The sequence below is a fragment of the Serinus canaria genome, chromosome 4A (assembly GCF_022539315.1).
Source record: "Serinus canaria isolate serCan28SL12 chromosome 4A, serCan2020, whole genome shotgun sequence".
NCBI lineage: Eukaryota > Metazoa > Chordata > Aves > Passeriformes > Fringillidae > Serinus > Serinus canaria.
In genome coordinates, this window is record NC_066318.1 from 2,263,163 (window position 1) to 2,287,421 (window position 24,259).

Sequence of the window (24,259 nt, forward strand, 5' to 3'; positions counted from 1 at the left end):
TTTTTCTTGCTTTATTTGAAATGGAAAAAGAAAAAAAAAAAAAAAAAAAAAAAAAAAAAAAAAAAGAAAAAAAGAAAAACCAAACAAAACTAAAACACTGAAAAAGCCAAGGAAAAGCACTCTGGTGTTTGATTACTGTGGTATGTGATTTCTATGAGGAGCTGCATTTTACAAATTGCTGAATATCTGTGCTGAGAGCTCAGCAGCTCTCAGGACATCCCTGTGAATAATTGTCAAATTCAGTTCTGAGCCTGAACTCCTCTTCTGAAACTCTCTGAACTTGGGCAGTCCGGGAAAAAAAATATTTACTCATTTTCTCCTTAGTTATGATCTGCTGTTCCTCCAACAGCTCCTGCACTTCTGTGACAGTAAAACATTAACTGTGGAGCAGCAAATGCAAAAGTTCTTTTATCAAATCCTATCCACAAGTGCAATCCAGTAATTCCACACACAGTATCCTTGTGCCAGCCAAACACTCTGTGATTTCAGAAACTTCTTTCACATCTCCAGCTCCCTGTACAAAGCAGCCACCAAAGGAGAGACCACATTAGACTTTGGACCTCAGAAATTGTTGATTCCTAGCAATTTTATTCCCTTTATAACTTGTACAAAAACACGGCTTTGAATCTGTGCAAACAACTTTTCTGCCACATTTTTTATCTGCTCAATCATTTTGTCCTTGTGAAAATGACAGCTATCAATTTCACCTGAGCAGTATAATTGTGCTTGAAGAAAACAAAATGCCACTACTTTCAATGACAAGGGCAGCAGATAAACACCAACTCATTACAGAGTACTTAAAGCTCAGGTCTGAACTTTCTATGAATTACTTTCTAAATCTAAATGCCAATATTATACTTAGGTGTATTGATTCAGACATATAAACCTATTTAACTCTCTGGGTCAGGGTCTGTTTATCTTTTGTCAGGAACAGATTTCCCAGGCAAGGAGACCAGCAGTGGGTTTGGGTAATGGGAAGAGTTTGCCTGGAGTGCCCAGCCTCATTAGGAGGTGACAAAAGCCTGGGATTGCAATGCATGTGGCACTGCAGTGCATGCACCAGGCTATTTTTATATTTTACACAATGCTCAAGTCTGGAATTGGACACTGAACTCTGAAAGCAGCCCTGTGCCATGCACAAACAGTGGAGGGACCTGAGAACGTGCTTGAAGCTGAACAAGTTCTTCACTGAGGCTTCAGAGAGCCCCTGGAAATGCAGTTAATTGGGCAAGAATCATTGCACCAAAGGCCAGCCCACCCAGTGGAGTGTGGCAGTCACTCTGCCAGTCCTTATGGAATTACCTGCCTTGCATATCCTACTGAGACCCCTGAGTCTCTAAAAGCACAGGTTTTGTATCCCCCATCCCCCCAGGTGCCTCTGCTACCTGACCTTGCCTCCAGAAGTGACAAAATTAAAGGGTCTAACAATTCCTTGGAACATTTCAGAGCTTTTCTCAGGACTCTGGGAACACTAAATTACTCTCCTGAAGACCCACTGACAAACCCCCAAATTTTAACTCCAAACAAGACCTTAGCAGCAGGCAGAGGGATGAGAGAATAAACCTGAGGAATTTTCTTTCCCTTATGGATTCAGGGGCACAGGATGGTGGGAATGTCTCTGTGGGCTCTTTCAGGAGAAGCTCCCAGGCAGTGAGGCCACGGCAGAGCCTGGATGCCCTGAGGAGGAGGAGGCACAGCCCAAACTGCCCTGAGCTGATCCCATCTCTGCTCTGAAGGAGCTCACTGGGAGCCTTCCCATCCCTGCAGCAGGGTGGCATTGTGGATTCAAGGGAAATACGGGCTGGAGAGCAGGAAAATGATTTTTACAGAAAGGTGATAAAGTTCTGGAATGTTCTGCCCAGGGAGGAGGTGCAGTCCCCATCCCTGGGGGTGTTTAACAGAGCCTGGATGTGGCACTGGGTGAGCTGAGGGGTTGGGGCTGGGTTGGACTCGATGACCTTGAAGGTCTCTCCCAACCCAGTGATTCTGGGAATTCTATGAATTCTGGGGGTATCTGACACCCTGCCCAGACTCTGCTCCAAACCTGCAGAGGAACGAGTGGTGGCTGGGCAGGGACCTTTTGCTGAGAGCCTGGCAGTGGAAATTGCATTTTCCCTGGCAGGGAAAGGCACAAATTCCCAGCTGCAGGTCCCAGAGAGGAGCCAGGATCAGGTGTGAGAGGCACCCTGGGTGCTCCATCAGGGCTGCCAGGCCCGAGGGCATCCCAGGAGCTGGCTGCAGAGAGATGGGTCTGTGCAGAAGGACTGGCTGGGATTGTCCCACTCAATTCGGTGGATGGAGCCAAAAGAGATTTTTTTAGAATGGCAACATTTTCATTTCTGGCTGAACATTTCTGAGTGCAGCAATCAGGGCTCAGTTTGCTAAGCTAAATAGAAAATAAAAATGCTTTTTTACTTGTCTGTATTTCAGACATAGTATGAAATTACATTGTGATTCATTCAAAATTCCATAATCTTATTTTTCAATCAAAGGCATTCTTCAAAAGTAACAGTTTCCACTCTAAGCAGTGGCACTGAAATTCTTACTAGGATTTCTCTGGTACAGAAATCACAGAATTCCTTGTGTCACTGAAGCATTACCTAATTTTCTATGCATTACAAACATTATTATTGATGTTTCAGTACTTTTTATGGAAATTCTCATCAAAACCACTAAAAACTGAATATACATTTCCAAATTCCCAGCCCGGGGCAGATGTCCATATTTAAACCCAAATTCTGATATTCATTTAAAATCTAAAGAATATGGATAATCACAAAAATTTAACATGTTTCTCTTCTAAATATCTTTGATAGATTTATAGGCAATCTAACACATAAATGGAATTAGGCTCTGAACAAAGACAGGGACATTACTTCACCCAGGTAAATATTTTTGTTGTTAGCTTCTTCTTCCAATAGAGATTAAAAAAAAAAAAAATCATCTCCCCCCCTCAAACTTGAAGGGTATTATTCTATAATTTTCTTCAAATAGAGTTATGGTGTATTTTATTAATCATTAAAATACCATTAGGAAAAAACCAATCTTTTTCTTGCAGATTTATAAAACTAATTTCTAAAATCATGTGAAGGCAGCTGTACTCACCATGAAATATTTTCTTATTTTCATTATTAAAATGCTTCGTGTTACTAATGATGCACTTAGATTTCAAAGGTAACAATTCCCACCCCTCCAAACTGTGGAAAGGAATTTTGGAAGGAGCCAGCAGAGGGACCCCTTCAGTTAAAAATTAAAAATCATCCAAAACCCAGCCCTTGAATCCAAACCCACCAGGGTTTACTTGGGCACAGGCCCAGAGAGTGTCTAAAGCACCAAGAACACAAAAAGCAGCAAATTTCTGATCCAAGACAGACAAAACAACAAATTCTCTTTTTGTGTTTGCACATTTGCAGTAAGAGCTGTGATCTTTTAAGGTTACCATGCAATTACAGAATCCTGAGGATGACTGGAACCATTTGCTAAATACCAGGCGCAGGAGCAGAGCTCAGGAAATGACCTGCTTGCGTTTTATAAATAAAAACAGTAAATAAAAACAGGGCTGTGGCAGGAGCAGAAATTCTCCGCCAGGCTGTCCCTCCCTTCTTTCCACCCCAGCTGCTCAGGATGCACCAGGATTCCCATGGGAATGGGACCCCACCAGGAGCACCCCGAGCTGCAGAGGGTGTCTGGCTGCAGGAGGATCCTGCCCTGCTGCAGCACACAGACCCACCCAGGCTGGTTCTGCAGCAAACCCTGCCCAGCTGCACCTTCCATTGCAGGGGAAATTCCAGCAGGGAATTTGTCTGCTGCCATTGTTGCCATGGCAGCTTGGCCAGACCTGCTGCTGTAGAAACATTGAATTTTTTCACATGGCAGGAACTTGGTGTTTTAGAACTTTCTGCTTTTTATTCCTCCAGTCTGGGAAGTCCCAGAATGTTATTTCTAGTGCAAAGTGGCAGCACCTTTCTGACCAGTGCTTGCTCACACTGCAGTGTGACAGCCCCCACACTGCTGGAACGTTTATTCTATAAAACATTGTGAGCTATGGAATTCTGGGAATGCAAATGCAGCAGAGCTCCTTGTGCTGTCTGCTTCCCAAGGTTTACAATGTTCTAAACCACCAACTCCATGGAAAAGGCAACACACAGCTCTGCCTCACACAGAGAATGAAAAGAAAATCAGGTTCCAACCACTACAGATTTAACCTGCTCTTATCCCTTAAATATAAAACTCAGTAAGCTTTGGAGATCCAAAAGAGATCCAATTTTCTAATTACTGTTAATGTTTCATAAGTGGTTTTATTTACAGAGAAAAAGGTAACCTGGGATCTGTAAACCCATCACCTCTACAGATGTGCCTCTTTCACAGAGAGACAAAATTTACAGTCCAGTGAGTCACTCTGATTGCACAGAAAACTGATGGCAGGGGTACCTTTGAACCTATTCATTAATTTTGATACAAAAATATTTATTTTTATCAATGTAAGAGTGATATCATAACACTAACAAGACACCAGGAAGCCATTTCCTGCAGCCAACACAATCCTTTCACCCTGCCCTTTGTCTAAAAATTCATCTCCTTCCTCTTCAGGCTGTGTTGAAACTTCAGTTCTTCCCCCCCTGCAATTCTCCCATTGCCTTTTGTCACTTAATAACTCAGGTCCTCCTTCAAACGTTCTTACCCTTGCAGAATAAAGTGATTGTCAGCAGAAAGGGATTCTATTTTTTTTTCAAATTTTCATCATTTTTGATGGACATGTGAAAATTTACCCAGGGTTAAAAAAAAACACTCGGGGAAATAAAATTGTGATTATCTATGCCAAGGTGATGGAGAAATTTATAAATGTATCAGAACAGCAACATGGGAAATAACAGGAAACAATTTGCAGAGAATTATTTCATGACAGGACAGCTCTGATGATTTGCCAAGATAAAATTTTCATTGAGCGTTTCAACAACCTAAACATTAAAAATATATCCTGTTCTCTATTCACTGATTATCTTGAGCTCTCTTTTCCACATTCCTGATACCTTTTGGGTTCTCCTGCTCCCAAGAACTGCTAAAAGGGAATTAAATCTCATTGTATCTGGCAAAGCACACACAGGAATTCTTTCCCCAGGTGCTGCTAAGGATCCCACTGAGGACAGGTGGCAGATGCTGATTCCACCCAGCTGGCACACGGAGGGGTTTTGATCACCATGCAGGCAAGGAACACAAGAACTTGTGAGTTACTTGGAAAAACTCAGGAGATGAGCAGAATTTGCTGGGCAGAGAGCATCTGGTCAGCAGGATTTGAAAGAGATGAGCAGGTTTGGGGTTCTTGTGTCTGATTTCTCCAATCTGCCTCTTTGAGCATTTCTACAAAGGTTTCTTACTTCATACATTTATAAAAATATGCAAGAAGTTAAGAATCTGAGATATATATATATATAGATACTCTAAGCAGTAGCTCTAAATCTCACTATCTATGGAAACTATATATATATAAAGATATATTTTAGAATCTCCACCCTCATTTCCAATTCTTGAAGTTTTACAGCACTTTCATAGTAAAAGCAGCTAAATTATTGGTATTTTGGGATGACAGAAACTCCTCAGTAGTAATTGAAATGTGTGTGACATTTCTGAAGTGCACAGTTAAAGAGAAAGGGAGGACAATCTAAATTCAGAACAGAAGGTCCCTGAAAATCCTTCCTGTTTTTTAAAGGTTAAGCTCTGAGTGCAGGTCAGTGCTGGTTGTGCTGGAAGAGCACATCAAACCCCAGTGTTCCTGTAGCACTGGGGTAACAAATTCAATTTCAAATGCATTTAAATGTGGATTTTCTCCTGCCCATTTATCTCTAATTAAAGGCTGCCCCTGCCACACAGCCTTTACAGCAGAGCTCTGTGTTCTCTCTCTCAGCAGCAGGTGGCTTCCTTCCTCCTGTGTTAAAATCCAGCAGCTTAGTCCTACAGGACACCACAGATTTAAGCAAATGGCCTTTCTGAATGAATAAAATTTACTTTAATGAGCAAATAAAAACCATTTGAATAAGTTATTATTAATAGGAAAAAACAGAGGAAATATGAAATACCTCAGGTTTTTTTTTCTTAGAGAAGTCAGTTGTAATGCATTGGGTCATCACAATAGAAAACCCCAAAAGTAGGAAATCTCTCAAATAAAGAACTCTACTGTTCCTTTTTTCATATTTTCAATCCTTACTATTTAAAATTTGTGCAGAGTTATCTAAACTACACTACTTTGAATCCAATTGCAAAACAATTTTTGAAAGCTCAGCTGGGGAAATGAACTTGCCATAAATTATTTTCCAAGCTATTGCTCGGCTTCTTTAAAATTTATTTCAATGGCATTTATTTTTTCCCCAAAGCAATGTCAGCTCTTGCCTTACATAACTTTTATTTAATTGAAAATCAATAAAACGATACTCATATAACCTTGGCATTCAAAAATGACATTTCTCCTTTGTTTTCCCAGCACACACAGCAAACAAAAATCAATGCTGTATCTCTCCACACTTGGCTAAAAAGGATAATAAAGCAGCAGGCTCACAGGGCTGTATGATATTGATCACAGAGTCCCTCAAGATAAATTACTGAGATTTAAAAATTATTCTTGGTAAGCCAGCACTACACATTTTTTTATCAGTTTTCACAAGACTTTGGGGGAACATGGGCAGCAGTAGATGAGCTAAAATCCATGACACTGGGAGTGATGCTTTGTAAAACCCTTCAATGAGAAATGCACTCAAGGAGCACATTTAAAAGTGAATATGTTTCATATTTTTTTCTGTAGGTTCAAGTTGTGTCATCAAATTGTTCAAGTTGTGTCATCAAATTCATGGAGACACTCCAATGCTTGTGCAATAGATGGAGAAATAGATTGAACAGATTTGCATTTGCTTGCAGTTTTTAGCAAAAGAGAAATTTAGGACAAGAAAAAAGTTACTTTGTAGGCATTGCTTCATTTTTAGGAAAAAAAATGGCTTTTCAAGATAGGCCTTTGGGGTGAATATTATAGTACAGGCCAGATCTACCTTAGGATTATTTACAAAACATGTTTTGAACAGAAATTAAAGATAAGAAATTTTTCTGTGCCATCTTAAAGGGCAACCTTTTATTTGCCATCCTGAAAGGATTGCTTTAACAGATTTTTAAATTTGAGGTTAATTGCAACAGGGATGTAGCTTAGCAACTTCATTTTCACAGTAAAACTCTAATAAAGCATTAGCTGCCACTTCAATCTGTACAAAAATACCCAAATCTTAACTGCTGTAACTGAAAAGTTATTCAAACCTCTGACTCAGAGGAAAATGGAAAACACAAAAAGGTTTTAGCAGGCTGGAAGGGGGACATTGCTGAATATTATTCTGTAAAATAAATGAAAGCTGCTGTGAAAGAGTCACTATAATTCATCTTGGTGTGTTCTCTGCTCTGCTACGATTCTAATCACCTACCAACAGCAGGGCATAAAATACAGAATATTGTACCTCTGTCTTGCTCCTCCAAGGACATCTTGAGCTCACAGAAACCCCTCAAAGTTTAGCTCCAACTCTCCAGAATTGTCACTTCTTCCCTTTGCAATTATCCTGCAGGAAATGTTTTTATAATTTCAAGGAGGGTTTCGATTTCTGGGGAGATTTTGGAGATGATGATGTTTAGAGCCTGGGGAGTGTCCTGCCATGCCAGGTTCCACTCTGTGGCACTGAGCAGGGACAACGTGGACCTGGTCCAGCAGCAGAAAGAGGAGGAGGCCCCAGGAAATGGTCCTGGCAAAGGCGTTGGTTTCACGGGGATGCCGAGGGAAGTTCAACGGAAAACGTTTATCAGAAGCTTCCGTGCACAGAGGAGAAATGCTGTAGGGAAAAATGCAAATATTCCTCAGCAGGCCAAGGGCAAAGGAAATAGGAAATGGGCTAGAGAGTTCTCTGAAACAATCTGTCACTGAAATGTGAGAAACCAGCCCCGTGTGCTGCCCGCTCTGTTGTTTGAAAGCCTCCCACAAGTCAGGATCCTCTCGCGGCATTGTGCCATTATCTGAAAGTTGGCTGCTTCCAATCTGAGCTTCTTCAAGGTAGGACAAAAAGCTTAATTTGGGTCTTATCTCGACCCCTCATTTGCATGTTTATTATTTGAGCCTTTGGAGTAACTCATAGGAAAGTCAGGAGCTTATCACGGAAACAATACATCTCAGACAGGCTGTGAGTGTTGGCTTTGGGCTCTGCACAGCCTGCTCAGAAATGCCAACCCTTCAGCCAAAAGCTTTTGGGGATGACAGAGGGACAGAGCACAGCTCTGGGAGGGTGCCACCTCTGAGTGGGACACGGGGTGGAGCAGTGCTTTTGGGAGCAGCAAGGAAAACTCCTCAAATACAGCCAGGAAAGGATAAAAAAAGAGATGGTGATCTGAACTCTGTGTTTTTAGCCTTGAAATGCTCAACTCTGCAGGCATCAAATCTCAAATATGCCCTCATTACTGCTAATAAAGGTGCTTGTGTCAGTGAAGACTAAACAGATGCTTATGAAAGTTTGATTTTTGATGTTTTTATGATGCTAATATTGCTGAAATGAGCAGAACAGTGAGGGGATATACCAACAATCCTTCCCTCAGCCATATCTTGTGTTCTCCCCACTGATTTAAAAATCCCCAAACAACTTTCTCAAAGGTAAAGAAAATAATATTAGAAATCATAACTGCTGCAATTAGTGTTGCATTATCTTTTGAGTTCCAGTACCCTCGAGTAACTATTCAACAAAATATCACTGAAATGGTAGCAATTCCCTGGGTTTGACAAATGCTTCCCATACTTATCTGAAACCACAGCAGGAAAGAGAGAGAAGTGCATTATAAGGAATGTTGACACTAATTCCAGATACCAGTAATATGAAGCAATGCTCTCTAGGTGCTTCAGCAGAGGAGAGAGGCCCCTCCAGAGGGTGATTTAGGACAAGCAAATTAGACTCTCTGTTGTCAATGGCGCACAGAAGGCTCCTGAAGCCAGGCAATGTGAATTTCTCCTACAATGGATGGTATCAAGAGCATGGAAAAAATAAAAATCCAAGCCAGGAAGAAGAAGCACAGGAGGAAAATAATCAGCATGATTGCAATCTTGCACTCAACTGGGTGCTTGTCTTTGTCTGTCTGCTCTCCTGTCTCCATTGTTCTCTCTCCATATCTTTACCCTCACACCACTTTCTGTTTTGAACTGCAGCACCATGTGTTCCTCACCACTTCCTGAAGTTATAATGGAGATAAATAAATGACTTCATCCAAAAGGATTCCACTAGACAGTGTGCTCAGTGCTTACCCCATCTCTGAGTTTATTGTAAATGAGCAGAGGAAGTGGATCTTACAAAGCATCTCCTCAGCGAGGAGAAAACAGGTTAGAGGTATCCCATTCATAAAGCCTGATAACCACAAGAATGATAAAATGACTGTGGCTGATGCAGAGAAATTTGACAATAAGATAGTGAGAGGCAACAGAACTGAAAAGCAGGACACAAGTGCAGGAGGAATTTCAACTTAGACTGGCTGAAAAAGGACAAAGGAATGACACAGATTAGTGGGGAGATGAGATCAGCATTGAAGATATTCTCGGGGATAAAGACATTCTTGGCTTTGTTTTTATTTCTGTGATTGATTGTGCTTCCCTCTGCAGCACTGGGGGGGCTGGGAGGAGTTCCAGCTGTGTGAGCTCTGGGCAGGCAGAGATCCTGCCAGGAGCAGACACTGTGCTGGGCTGGGCACTCCTGGCTCTGGAACTCATCCTGAGGCAGCTCAGGAGCAGAGCTGAGAGCCCCCCTGCCCACCCTGGGCTGCCCAGAGCCCCCCTGCCCACCCTGGGCTGCCCAGAGCCCCCCTGCCCACCCTGGGCTGCCCAGAGCCCCCCTGCCCACCCTGGGCTGCCCAGAGCCCCACTGCCCACCCTGGGCTGCCCAGAGCCCCCCTGCCCACCCTGGGCTGCCCAGAGCCCACCCTGGGCTGCCCAGAGCCCCCCTGCCCACCCTGGGCTTCCCAGAGCCCACCCTGGCTGCTTCTCCAGCTCCTCTGGGAGGAAAGCTGAGAGCACAGCAGAGCAGGGCACCCACAGCTGCCTCTGGGGTGCAGACACCAGACTGGAGGGCAGACTCTGCCTCCAGGGCTGCTCTGAAGCTCAGATCCAGCAGGTGATGCCCACACAGCACAGCTCTGTTGTGCATGGAAAGGATGAATGGGAAGGGGGCTGAAGCAATTTCCTTACTGTGCTTTTTACTTTTCTTGGTTAAGTCAAGTGGCTTGGCAGCAAAGAAGGAGTTAAACCAGGGAGAAGCTGAATACATGAAGAAAATAATCCAATTACTTCCTAGATTCATGACTTTTCTATATAATTAGATGGTTCTGTCCTTTTTAAAGCTCTGGGCACACTAAAGCTCTGTAGGTAGTGCTGACAGCTGACTGTACATACGCCTGCACCAAGTGAGAGATCAGATCCAGAGAGATTTCTTTAGGAGAGCTCATTCCAGAAACCTCCACCACCTTGCTGGCAGCACCAATAAAAAGCACAGCTCTTGCCTAATTTGCTTGTGCAGCAGAGCTGATCCCCATTGGAGCACATTTGGAGAAGAAGGGTTGGAATATCACAGGGAGGAGGAAGTTTGCAATCCTCTCACTCTTCCTGTAAATATTGCATGGATATCTAGAAGATTTACATTCAATTGTAGAACAACCTGTCTGGATATTTTAATTTTTTTAAACAGTTCATGATTTCTGCTATTAAGTGTTGGTAGACATACTTTGCCAATATGAAAAACTACTGAAAACCAGCCAATACATGTATTGCTTTGTAATCCTAGAAGCAAGAGGTTGAACTATTTTTGTTAAAATCAGAACAATTTCAGACTGCAATAAGAACATATTGCCTTCACTCACACTGTCAAAAAATTACCAAAGAAAAAATACCCCTCAGCAAACTCTGCACAGAGCAAGACAATGCCTCATTTTAAGGAGGATTTTTACAGACCATGTCTAATAGGTGTTCTGTACTCACAGGAGCATACTCTGGGGCAGGAAAACAAGCACTAATAACTTTGGAGGAATTGCCCATTTTCCATTTGGAAACTGCTTGTTATCACAGCTACAGCCTGACAAAGCAAGGTTCCTTAACTCTCTGTCGCTTCTGAGGAGACATAAATGATTTCAGGCTATATGGGGTCAAATGTACTCTGTGTAAATACAGAATATAAAAATAGGCAGTGATGCCAGGATATGTGAAACAGCTGAATCCACAGATGCTCATTTTAGAGAGCAAACACCAACTTACTGTGGGCTACAGAAAAGGTGAATCATCTTTTTGTGATGATTTCCTAGTATCTATCTATTCTCACATATGTATGGATTAGATATTTATGAATTATTTTTAAAATTTGCATTACCCACTTGGCCACAGAACATACCTGGATAAAAAAATCCTCATGGCCACTGCATGCTCAGCAGCAGTACTCAAAAGGTTGATGCAAGGAGTCTTCAAGTCAACCAGATAAGGCAGGATCTAATTACTTGACTACAACATCAAAAATAAAACTGCATAATGTGAAGTGTGCAGCCCTTGAATCTTTTGCTCAGAAAAGGAACAGGGCTGTCTGCTTCTGTTTCACTTAGGAAAATGTGAAGTCTTTACATAAAACCTTGTTTACTACATGTGGGATAATTAGCCTGTCAAATATTAAGACAGTGTCAGTTCTGTTCCATTAGCTAGCTGAAGATACTATAAATTACATGGAAAATGTCCAAGGAATAATAATATCAAGGAACACATCCCCTGGAGGAGTTTTGGTGATGGTTTTCTTCCTCTCCCTCAGTGTATATCCTCTGCAGAGAATTTTTAGACAGAAAGGTCCCCAAATTTAGCCCACAGACTGGAGTGTAAATACCCAGAAGGGGAGATCAGCTCCATCAAAGTCTGTGTGTCATATTCTATTTACAGCCCCACCCAAGAGTCTGATGGTTGGGAGAGCATGAGGCAGACAAGGCTGAGCAAGGCCAGAGGGATGGAGGAGCTGGAATCCCTGTCCCTGTCCCCAGAGCCCATGGACACACATCTGCCACAGCAGCACAGCCTGCCCACAGCTGTCCCTGTTCCCTGCCTGCAAATGCAGCTCAGCACCTTCTCCCAAACTCTCTGGAGTGCTCACCACAAATAACTGCACTAAAAATAACCTGCAAAAATATGCACCAGGAAAAAAGGCAGCATCTCCAGGCAGCCGGCTGCTCGGTTCTGCTGGAGCTCCAGGAAATCTCAGAGAGCTGAGAAATCTCAGAGAGCTGCCTTGGCCTCTGAAATGAGCAGGGAGAAGGTTTTACTCTCTAACTCCATTTAAAGAAGGCTGGATCAATACAAACAAAACCAGTAAGTAAAGCATGATTAAAGGTTACAGCACTTTTAAGGCTCTTGGTAAATTCTACTGTTAAGTGATGCCAATATTCATAAATGGGTGGATTCAAAAGTCACTGAGAAAGGGATAAACCCCTTGAGCTGCAGCAATTCTGTGGGGCCTTTTTCTTGGGGTACACCTGGATTTTCCCAGTCTACTTCATGGACCTTTGCAATTACACATGTAACAATTCAGAATCACAGAATAATTCAGGCTGGGGACATCCTCTGAAGGTCCCAGCCCATCCAGCCCAACCCTCCTGTCAGAGGCAGGGTCAACAATGAAATGGTAGTTAAAATCAAATTTTAATAATAGAGATTTATACAATAGGAGCAGAAAGATGGTACTCCAGTAAATAATTCCATATCAGATCCTCAGTTAGTAACATTTAACAATTATTAGCACACATTCACCAATGTTAGGGAAAAGAATGCTTCCTATCAAAAGACTGAAATATTCTTTTTCTGTTTATTCATACTTTCCCAAGCATAAGAACTGGGAACCAATAGTGTGCCTGGTTTGCAGTCCTCTGGAGGAAGCAGAGTGGGATCACATGAGGAATGGAGAATTGTGTCTGCTCAGGACTGATCCAGACACATCCACAGAGCCTGGTCTGGCAGTAATGGAGAAAACAGCTCGAAAATATCACATTGGATGTGGGCTGAAGAGACTGATAGAAGTTTCTAGCAGGAGGAAATGTTCTCCCTGTTCCTTGAACTACCTCAGGCCATGAATTTTGGGGAACAAAGCAATTTGTGACTGCCATAGACACCCTGGCCCAGGAGGATTTGGTGTGGCTCTGCTGCCTGACAGGGTGAGGTACAAAGGAATGCCAGTGCCTCCCAAACCCAGCAAAATCCAAAGAGAAAGATGATATTCCAGCTTTTAGTTTAAGGGATTTAAGGATCTTAACTTTTTAAAAATGTTTTTTAAAAATCCAATACTTAAAACTGTAATTACAATTCCTATATTCTCAGTTCCAGTTTTTGCTTTTTTCCCCCCCTGTGCCTACTGTTCATGCTGTCAACACTTGTCTGGTTCATTTTGGTGTCTGAGAACTCTCAGAATTACAAAATAAATGTACAGTATCAAAAAGCCTGAGACATGAAGACTTGTACAACAGCTTGTATTACACTCCATCAAAACGGGAAAGAATTTGTGACACCGTTATCAGCTTGTGAGAGCTGATATCACACACAGGGAGTCTCCTGTAATCCAGAGAGCAAACTGTGTGCTCAGGTCAGAAAGCATTGGTAGGCAGAGGTAATGGTGCAGAGCAGACCAGATAACCCCCACCAATAAATAATCTGTGGTGGCTGCAAGAACTTTTGCACCTGAGAGGAGAAACTCTGCAAGTAATGTGAAATGTGATTAGATCCTGTCCTGATTTCCATTCTCCTTTTAGAAGGCATCATGAAAAATGATCTCTTTAAAAAATTACAAGTTTTTCCATATGTCACTTTTGAATGTTGACTTGATCCATCTGTCAATAAGTCAAAAGAAAAAAAGTGGATTTTTTTATTTCCTGTACATGACTGTTCAGTGGGGCTTGGGTTAAACATGTTCTATTGCCTTGTGGGGTGAAAATCATAAGGATGCATCTATTTATTTCTTTTTCCCCAGCTGCTTCAACAATTTCATTTTTTCTCAAGTCCCACTAACTGCTCTTCGTGCAGACTTCACACAAACTCTTTCCCCTCCACTGGCTCAGAATTTTGTCATCCCAAATCCCCCAGGACCCCCCTTCCCCAAGGCTGGGCTTCTGTCACACCTTTCCATTCCCAGCCTTCCTCTGTTTTCCTGCCTCATCCTCTGCATCAGCCCTGACAAACCCTTCCTCCTTTCCAGCTGCTCCTCAGTGGGGACAAGCAGTTGGCAAAGGAGCAGAGCCAGGAAAAAAAACCCACAATTTCTGCACCTTTGACACTTTTACAGCCCCCTGACCACAGAAAACATTTGGGGTGGCTGAAGTGGAGAGACTGGCAATGAGCTGTGAACAGGGACAGTCTTGGGAGGAAGAACCACTCTAAAGTTGAACAGAGGTAGCAAAGACACAGAAGTAATTCTTACATAACCCTGGAATATGGCTGGAGGCTTTTTCTGAAACGTGGTTTCTGTACTTTCTCAGAAATTCAGTTTCTTTGCTGACAGCAATATTTTTATCATTTGCAGCACAGCTTTTATTATTCATCTTTTACTCAGTTATTCTGAATTAGTTATTATCATTATGAGTTATTCTAAGTTATTAATATTTGGATGTTTATTCATCTTGGATGGATTAGAGCCTTTCACTAAGTGTTAATTAGGAATTTGAATATATCACTTAGTTTCCTAAGCAGATATCCAGTACAAAACCTCTACTAAAGAAAGGAAAATCTGCCTGGTTTTAAAGAACAGCAGATCAAAGCTGCCTGAGAAAAGGAATGGTGTCTTGTAAGAGAACTGGGATTGCTTTCCAAAGGCTAGTCTTAATCCTTTCATATAATATTCATACATGGAAGTAAACTCAGGTCATGCTTCAAATAACTTATTTCAGAAATTAAGTTCTGAAGCCTAACTTGAATATTTGTCTAAAAATAGTAAACACGTGACCACAAAAAGCTTAAAGCAGAGTTCCTTTAAATCCTAATGCATTTTGGAGTGTTATTTGAGAAGGTCAGGAAAAAAGGCCATGGAAATGAATTCAGTGTTGCTGATGTATTTTGATGACAGATATATTTTAATACACCAACTTCAAATAATTTTTGAACGTGGCTTTAATGCACCAGAAAAGCTGTGCACAAGTTGAGATCTCTAACTACACAAAGGACAGGAGCTGGTTTATTTGGTGACAAACATCAAGACTTGCACATAATGACAGAACAGAAACTGGTTAAAGGTGAAAACATAGGAAATAAAACCACTATGTCTCCATTTCCATTTCTAGTGATATAAAATCTCCTCCTAGACAAGGGATTGAATTCATAAGACATGCCATGATGTCACTACCAAGGCCACTAAATGCTTTAACAGCAAGTTAGGAACAATTATCCCTGGATCCTGGGTCCTTATTCTCATCCTAAATCTGTTTTGTTAAGCCATTAGCTCAGTGCACTCCAAGTCAGACAAAAGTTATAGCAATTGAAAAATGGTCAAAATATGAATGAGTTTTCTTATTCACCAAAAGACAGAAGTAGAAAAAAAAGATTTTATATGAAACTTATTTCCTTATAGTTTAGTGTTTGGAAACATCTTCATAAAGAAGATTTAAGTCCTGTATTGCTCAAATAGACACTGAAAATGATGTTGCTGGTATCCCCTACTGAACTGCTGAAAAAGAATTAGCTTCCAAGAGCAATCCAACTGTTGGAGGCCTTATTTGAAAATCCAGGAAATAAGAAGGAATTTAAGGAACCATTTTCTCTCCATCTAAATGTCTCAGTGATGCTTCTTTCAAATCTATTTTGTTGGAAGAAGTATTTCCTAGGTAAGAAGGAATTACTTGTCTTTCATCTGCTTGGTTCATCTGCTCCTTCAGTTAATTTCTCCTTCAGCATTTTAATTGACTCCCAGTACTGTTCCTACTGAGGGAAGCACGAAGTCACAACAGATCCAGAAATGTTGTAACTATATTTTAAGAGGTGCCAGTGGGTTTGTTATAAGTCTTGTGCTGGAACAGGAAAAGGGCTAGCTTATGTTTAAAGGGTTTGGAAAACAGATTGTTTAGAAACAAGACATCTGATGTCTTTGTGGCACACAAGGCAGGCCCAGGACATGGCAGCACGTTTGTGAAACCATTCCTGGGTGTCCCTGGTCCCCCTCAGCCCATCCCTGCCTGCTCAGAGTTCATTGCAGAATTCAGAATTCAAACCTCAGAATTCAAACCTCGGTTCTGGTGTGAGCACAGCAGGCTGAGAGCAGCTCCTGGCTGGGAGAACAATCCCAGCCCCTCAGCTGCACACACAGCCCAGCTGTGCCCTTGGCAAAGGAGGGGAGAAATCAGTACAGAACCAGCCTACACCCCATCCTGCCCCTTGGGCACCTTTTTCCCCAGAAAGGCTCCTGCCCGTGTGGAGCTGGCAGGGTGCTGGGCCTCCCCCAGCCTGGGCTGGTTTGGAAGCCAAGAAATGAATGTCCCTGTGCAGCAGGTCATGATTCTTTGTGCTTCATTATTGCCCCAAATTTGCCCATTGTAGCCTGCTCCTTGAAGGCTGCACCCCAGGTTCCTGCCATCTTGCTTGGGAGAATTTCCTCCTTCCTGAGCTGATGGCACTGATCTGTAATGTTGGCACTCGAAACCACAAAGTTTCACTGGACAGAATTTTCACCAAAATTTTATACAACAAACCTCAGCCCTGTGTTGGGACAAAGTCCAAACCTGGCAGACATCTTCTCTGCAAGCTCTTGTGCACCATTCACCTCTGATCTTGGAACAGTTCCCTCACTATTGCAGATTTGATGGGCTAAATGATGGCAGCCCATATGCCCAGGAGATAAACGCCCACAGAGAGCTCCAGTGTTGGAATAAAAGCTGTTTATCAGAGAGCACAACCTGTTCCTGGACCATGCTTTTGTCACCTCTCCATCTTGGTATGAAAAAATCTAAAATCTTTGTGTCTGGGGAATGGGAAATGGCCTGACCAGCACAGTAATGATTCCTGGGAGCAAGAATGGGAATGGCTTCTGACTGGAAATTTTAAGTATTTCTTGAACAGAGTCCCGACAAAAATCTTCCATTTGAAAATACCAGTCCTGCAAGCTATAAACCCCATTCCCTTCTAAAAAATCAAATGACAATAGTAGCCACAATTACCACCCTGTAATCAGCTGAAATTGGATCTCTTTACACCACAGAACAGATAAATGGTTGGCAGCAGCAGCATTATTTCTAACCCCCCTTCCTAATTTACATAAAGAAATTAATATTCTGAAAGAATAGTCTCTGGTGTATTGGTGGGAATATAATTAACAAAATCAAGACAGTACTTACATGAGTATTTGTTTTGATAAACAACAAAATGTGCTGCAGACAATTTTGGGGAATAAATTGGTATTTGTTTTTTTTTATGGATGGCACAAGCTGGCCTAAAAGCTTGATTTTCTTTCAGGATTTTAATTACAGCCATAGCAACAAATGCTTGCAAATTCTGACAATGGCTGTGGAGCTTTTTTGTCTTAATCACTCTTCCCTGGCTGTGGGGAATATATTTTTAAAAGTATTTATTGCTTAAGCAGCAATTCACCCCAGAGTACAGGACATCTGTCAGGAATACCAATAAAATCCCAGCCCTAAGGGGTTTGATCAAGGCTGACTAGCATATAAACCACAGATGATGCTCAGAAACGGAGCTAAAAACTAAATTTAACTTCAGAAACTCTCAGGGTAAGAACACTGCCCCTGAAATCCTCTCTGCTTTTAGCTCTGTGGGGGACCAAGGGTTTCTATTCCTGCAAAGCAAGAGAAGGCTCTCATTTCCTCAGACAAACCCACGGCAATGTGTCACAGCCACGACTCTCCTGGGCTCCTTGAAAGGCCTTTTTTTTGTCAGCATCTATAATGATAATAATTTTCATTGCTGTTTGTTCTACATTAAAAACTGCTGCAGTTTAACAGTCTCTACTTAAAGTACATTCATAATTAATTTTCTACCACTTGATACATTTTAACTGTGCTTACAGCACTAATCTTTGAACTCAGCTCAAAGGCAAAAAAAAAAAAAAATAACAGGAATTCTTCCATTAGTGCTCCAAGCTATTCCATTTGCATCCTTCTATACCATTCATGTTTCTAGTCTGGGATAATGCCACTATAACTAGAAAAGGAAATATAAAGGCTATTTCTGGAGTCAAGGAATAATTTTAAAAAAGAAAGAAATCTGTGATATTTCTTTTGCTGTGTTTTGTGGGGTTTTTTAAGTTACATATTACTCATTTCTTGCCTTAATATATTTTATTAGTTTGTGCATAAATCCTTATGTTTGATCTATTTTTTTTTTTGCCAGAATGTGCATTTATGAGATGTACATGGCTTACACCCAGGGATTTCAGTACTACAAGGTCTATTTTTTATACAAGAATTCAACATGGGGTTGGTTGGTGGTTTTTTTTTTGGTTAAACCAATAGCTCTGCACAGAGAAACCTGGTGTGAATTCCTCTTTTCACTCCATAAATTCAGTCTGAAATGAGACAGAGCTGTAGGGCTTGCTCATTTCCTTGTGTTCTTACACTCCTTTTCATCTCTTTTATGCTGGGCTGCTCACAGTTCTTGTTGTGGTGGAGTCCACAGAGCAGTGAGTGACAGCAGAGCAGGCTGTGCCCCTGGGAGAGCCCCTTTGGGGTGACACCCAAATATCATTCCTCTCTCAGTGAGCACAATCTGATATCAGGAAATCCTGTAACAGCCAAACAAATCCAGCTGAACATCCCCAGAGTTAATTTTTTTGGGGTTTTTTTTCGGGGGGGGGGCACATAATTTTACATTTTCACGATGTTGTAATGATAACCCAGGATTTCTCTCTTGACACAACTCAGAGCCCATCATTCCACCAGTGCACAATCTGACATTTCTCTGTGCTGAATCCCAGGGCCCTTTTCTTGCCCAGTAACTGAGCTTTTTGTTCAAATCTACCATTCTTCACTGCCAGGGCCTGAGTTGATGATCTGCTGCTCAGCATCATCAGGAAATGTTAACAGCTGAGAACCCCAGTCCTCTCCCAGATGTTATAAATGTGCTGGACAGAAAAGTTCCAAGCTCAAGCCTTATGTAACTGCTAAGAAATTCCCTCAAGGTTCAAGATGAGCTTGCACTCCTATCTCATTTTGCACTTTAGCCAATTATTTTTCCTCTTATGCACCTTCCTTCTTATCACTTCTCACAAGAGGATGTGCAGAGCAGGAAATATCTGTTGGACACTTACAAGCAGGCAGCAGGAGCTGTAAACACAGAGATTCAATAATTATTGGTGCTTGTGCGCATGGTTAATGCCCAGAAGAAATGAGTAATCAATCAGAAACTGTGATGCATGACAGATGAGAGCAGATAGGAAAAGAAGGGAAGGGGAGAGTTGTAGCTTGGCCCCTCTGGTTCTGGAACAAAGATGAGGCTTTCAGAGCTGCTCATCAGTCGCACTGTAATTCTTCCCACCTCAGATGCACCCTTGGATAAATGTATTTCCACAGCAAATCCAATCTTGAGTCGCCTGTCCTTGACAAATCCTCTGGAAGAGCTGCCCTGTTTGAGCCCATGTTGGTCTGACATTTGTACTGGCATCTGGACGCTTTGCAGAGCTACAAAGAGAATTGTTTCCAGTGCTTTGAAATGTGGGACTAAAGGCTGTTTTAATTCACCTCCAAGTGGTTGTGGGAGCATCCTAGAATAGCCAAACCCAGCTAGAATGGTTTGGTTCTGGGGTGCTCTAGACAGCTGAGTTGTTCCCCTCCTAAGGGTGAACATTCCTTATTTCTTTTCCAGTTTTGTCCCTTACTCTCTGCTGACATTCCCACGAGCAGTCAAAAGCAAGTTTCTTTCCTTTTAGATATCTTTTCTAAACATCAATGTCAACTTTTATTCAGACATTTGTTTTGAAGAAACCATTACCCTTTGCATTTTTACCCCAAATGATATTATTTGTATTTAAAAATGTCAAAACTTCTGCAGGGAATCCCTGCTCTATAATTAGATCTTTTCTGAGATGTCAGCACTCATTAGTGCTGCAGCACAGACAGACTGGTACAGTTACCACAGTTTGAAGTGATAATGCTTTTTGCCAGCCTTTGATTATTTAAAGAGTGCCTTTTGTTCATAATTTCTGTTTCTATCTTAATATCCTCTGGCTTGGAGGCATTTAACAAACTTTCTTGAATCAAATATCTAAATAAGAACCATATTCTCAGTTTGCCCCTTGACTTTCGTGTGAGCAGGGCTGGGTTCTGCATTTTTAGAAAAAACTGATGGTTAGAGCTTTCAGCCTTAAGATGAAACTATTCCTACTGAAATACAAAACCTGCTGCCTCTACTTCAAACCAGTATTTAATTCTTTATTTAATTCTTGCACCTTTCAGCCAGCTCCCACACCTTCACGTGTGCAAACGCAATGCAGCTTACACATGTCATTGAATGAATGTGAAACTCTCATCCAAGAAAAAGCTGCCTTTAGTCAGACTTCAGAAGAGAGCCCTTGCTAGAGCTGCAAAGATAGAAAGTGGAGCACTTGCTCTGAAGTATTCCAGTTTTCTCTCAAGGTGCTATTTTCTCACATTTCTGAATCTCAGCCTTCTCTAGCACATCGAAGGATGTCTGACACAGATCTACCCAAATCCTTCTCTAACACCATGAACCCTATTTACAATCTTCTCCTTTTTATTTAAAACCTGCTCCTGAAGAGAAACCCCTGCCTTTTATCATGGCAGTTTTGCTGTGGCTGTGATGTTTCCTCCACCATTCTGTACAGAAATTGGATTGCCTACAGGTGCATCATAATGAAAAGGAGCTCTGTGCAGTCTATCTCCAGGTTTTCCAGCAAGGTGACACCGAGAGACTTTCATTTTTAAGTTGTATAAAATTGGCTTCCTTACTGAGCTCCAAGGTATGAAACAGTTCGTGTTTTGACAGCTTATTTAACAGGCTTTGCTGGCTTCACAGGCAGTTTTATCTTTGGCCAGGAAACAAAGCAACCAGGGGCACTTCAGGAGGGAGGAAAGGGCTGAAATAATTAAATAAGAAATAGTAATGATTCATACACTATAGGAAGAAAGGGAAAACCCCATATTTTCTAATTTAAAAAAGAAGTAATTTCAAATTTCTGCGTCGCATTTCCCTTCTGCAACAGCTCTAATATTCACTGCAATGTGCTCAAACTCCTGTTACTCTAAGGCACGTGCCATGACTGGGTCACAATTTTCCTGTCTAATTAAACAGCAACAGCTCTCAGAGTCACATCCAGGGAGGCACTGCAGTGCTGCTCACACTCTCTCGTGTTGGGAAGACTTTCACTCTGAACCAGCCTTTTATCCACTTGCACGTGGCCAAACCACTCCCAGCCCTGTCTGCTTTTCCTTTCAGAGCATTCCCCTTTCACCCTTCAATATTTCCCATTGCCTCCAGGAGCAACCTTGAACACTTTCTTTCATGGGAAATTCTGTGTTCAGTACATGACTGAAAGAGGAGATTTTACAGTTTGAAGGGAAAACAGAACAGGAGTTGAGCAGGAAAAGCAGCCTAGAACTAAATCAATCCACAAAGTCTCTTTCCACTGTACAGGCAACAGAATTAAAGAAAAGGTTATTAAAAGTCAGGGATAAACATGGAGCTATCTCCAGCAGAGAAGCAGTTCTGAGAATTCTGGTGAAGAGTTTTAGAAAGCAATTGTATATTAAGCCACAAAAAATGACACTTAAATGTTCATCCCCGTAATTACCCTTCATGATTCAAAAGCTTTGCACAAAACTCTGAACTTCTACTCAAGCAGACCATGTGTTTTGATTTTCTCTCTAGTAATATTTCAGAGTTTATGAGAGTTTTCCATAACCAGGACTTTTGCAGTGGGTGGTTTTTGACCTGACCTCCAGGAAGGAATAACCTGGTACCAAAGCTGGTAGCTACAGTACCCAGAACCAGCCTCAATGCAGATGAGCCCAGAATGGGAAAAGCAGCATTTGTGCCTGCTTTTCTTACAAAACAGAGTGACCACAGCATCCCCCAGGTGTGAGGAGCTGCTCTGTGCTGGCCCTGGGCTGCTGGAGAGCCACCTGCCCAGGGAAGGGCTGTGCCACCATCAGGTGTTTGCAGCATCAGGTCCAAAGTGCCCAGGGTCAGTGTCACCAACCTCCTGCAGCCTGGGCAGGGAGCAGCCAAGGGCATCAAACCCCAGAATATTCTGGCTTGGAAGGGACCCACGGGGCTCATCAAGCCCAACTCTCAGGTGAGTTGGTGGCCCATCCAGGGATCAGCCCCAGCACCAGCCTCGGTGCTCCCAGCACCAGCTCTGGGCAAGCTCAGGGCCCCAGGTGACAAAGGTGGCAGCAGGGCTCACAGCAGGACCTTCTCCACATTGGCCAGGTTGGGAGAAATTCCTTCACTGAAAGAGTGGTTAAACACTGAACAGGCTGAGCAGGCCAGTGGTGGGGTCACCACCCCGAGGTGTCCAAAAAAGAGCAGATGTGGCCTCCACACCCTGGTTTAGTGGGTGTTTAAAGGCTGGGCTCAATCTTGGAGGCCTCTTCCAACCTTAATTATTGCTGTGGTTCTAAATGTTCACTAACTGTACTTAAATCAGCAAAGCACGAGGGAATGACCCTTTAGAAGGAGCTTACATGATGTAATATAATGGTATTTCCATGCTGTATAATTGCAGAAATTATAATTGCAACAGGTTAAATCATTGATAAATCTGACCAATCAATTCCTTCTAAAAATAAAAATAGATTTTTTTTTAAAACTAAGAATAAAGGTCTCATACAAAAGGACCGAATCAAAGTTCAACAACTTTGATTTTCCCTGCTATTTGCAGGCTCATGCAAATAGCACAGGGAAAAAAGCTTATCAGGATCCAAAGCTCTAGTTCAATTTGCATCTTTTGTGCAATTTCCACTTAGAAAGCTCAGTTCCATTGAACAGAGCCAAGACTTACTCATTAAGTACTGCCAGGTATGAGAAACTTGGGAAATAACTGAGACTCTTATGAAAGATTACAGTGAAATAATGTGGGATCATTCACATTACTGAGCATCACTGCTCAAATCCCCCTGCTGTCATTGTCACACGCCACCAAGGTCTATAATGAGCTGGTAAACAAATGTTAATTAGGAATTTCTTGGAAGTTTGAAGAGCAGGAAGGGTTCAGTGAGCTGTGACAAACACTCTGCCAAGCCACGTGTCCTTTTTGTGGCGTGGCTTATCCCCAGGATTTCTCCGGGTGCAGCTACAGGAGGATCCCTGGTGTGGATCCAACCTGGACCCTGCTCAAAGACCAAACTCAGCTGGGACTTGGACAGCTCCACACAGTTATATCAGGCTGGAAATGTGGCTGACATGCCCTAAAAACGTTTTCTATAGAGTCACAAAACATCCACGCCAATCTGCTAAGAAACACCTTTGGCAGTGCCCAGCTCTGTTTCCCATGAAAAGCTCATTTAGAGGAAGCAGCCCCAGGACTCACAGAGTCATTTCAGCAAACTGAGCTCAGGAACTTCCCTGGCACCACACAGGAAGAGAAATATGAAATATGAAATTTGCTGGACATACCCCAAGAGCTCCACTCTGATTCAGATAGAGACACATTCCTATTTACCAAAGTTAAATACATTCCTCCAAACTCAGATTTTCCAGCATGACCTGATCAATGCCTTGTCAATAACCTGATCAATACCTTTGCACACTTGACACATTTTTGTATCATTTGACTGTTTGCCTCAGTAACATTGAATTTCTTTGCTGTGCAGAAGCCCCTGCCTTGAGCAGTCCCATGAGTATTAATTACTCACCTCACTAATTTCAGCAGAGGGAGAAGTCAGATAGCTGCCAGATCCCAACTCTTGCCTACAATTAATTACCCCTTAGAAAAGATGGAGAATGCTGCACTACTGCCTAAAATCCTCAGCAGCCCCAGCCAGGTGTGCTCCCTGTATTTCTATTTGTGCAGCAAAGAGTGCAGGAGGCTTTAGAAAACAAAGGTCAAAACCAATTAAAGAAAGTGCAAATCCAAACAGTTAATTCATATTTTTATGTTTTTCTCACCAAGCTGTAGGCTTAAAAACATAGAGATAAGGAGTGTGGGAGCTGCTGGACCTGGGACCTCCTTGCTCACATCCCAGTCACAGAAAGTTGCCTGCCTGTTGTGCAATGTGACCCACAAAAATAAAAAATAATAAAAAA

General features: G+C 42.1%; 1 protein-coding gene across 1 annotated transcript in view; it reads left to right on the forward strand.

Annotated features, from left to right (window-relative positions):
- The first annotated feature begins 7,962 nt into the window (after positions 1 to 7,962).
- The window catches only part of KLHL4 (kelch like family member 4), a 76,361-nt gene continuing 60,064 nt past the window's right edge, over positions 7,963 to 24,259 (forward strand). The window contains exon 1 of the mRNA XM_018914437.3: positions 7,963 to 8,071. The gene's annotated coding sequence lies outside the window, so the exon portion shown is untranslated. The remainder of the gene's footprint in view (positions 8,072 to 24,259) is intronic.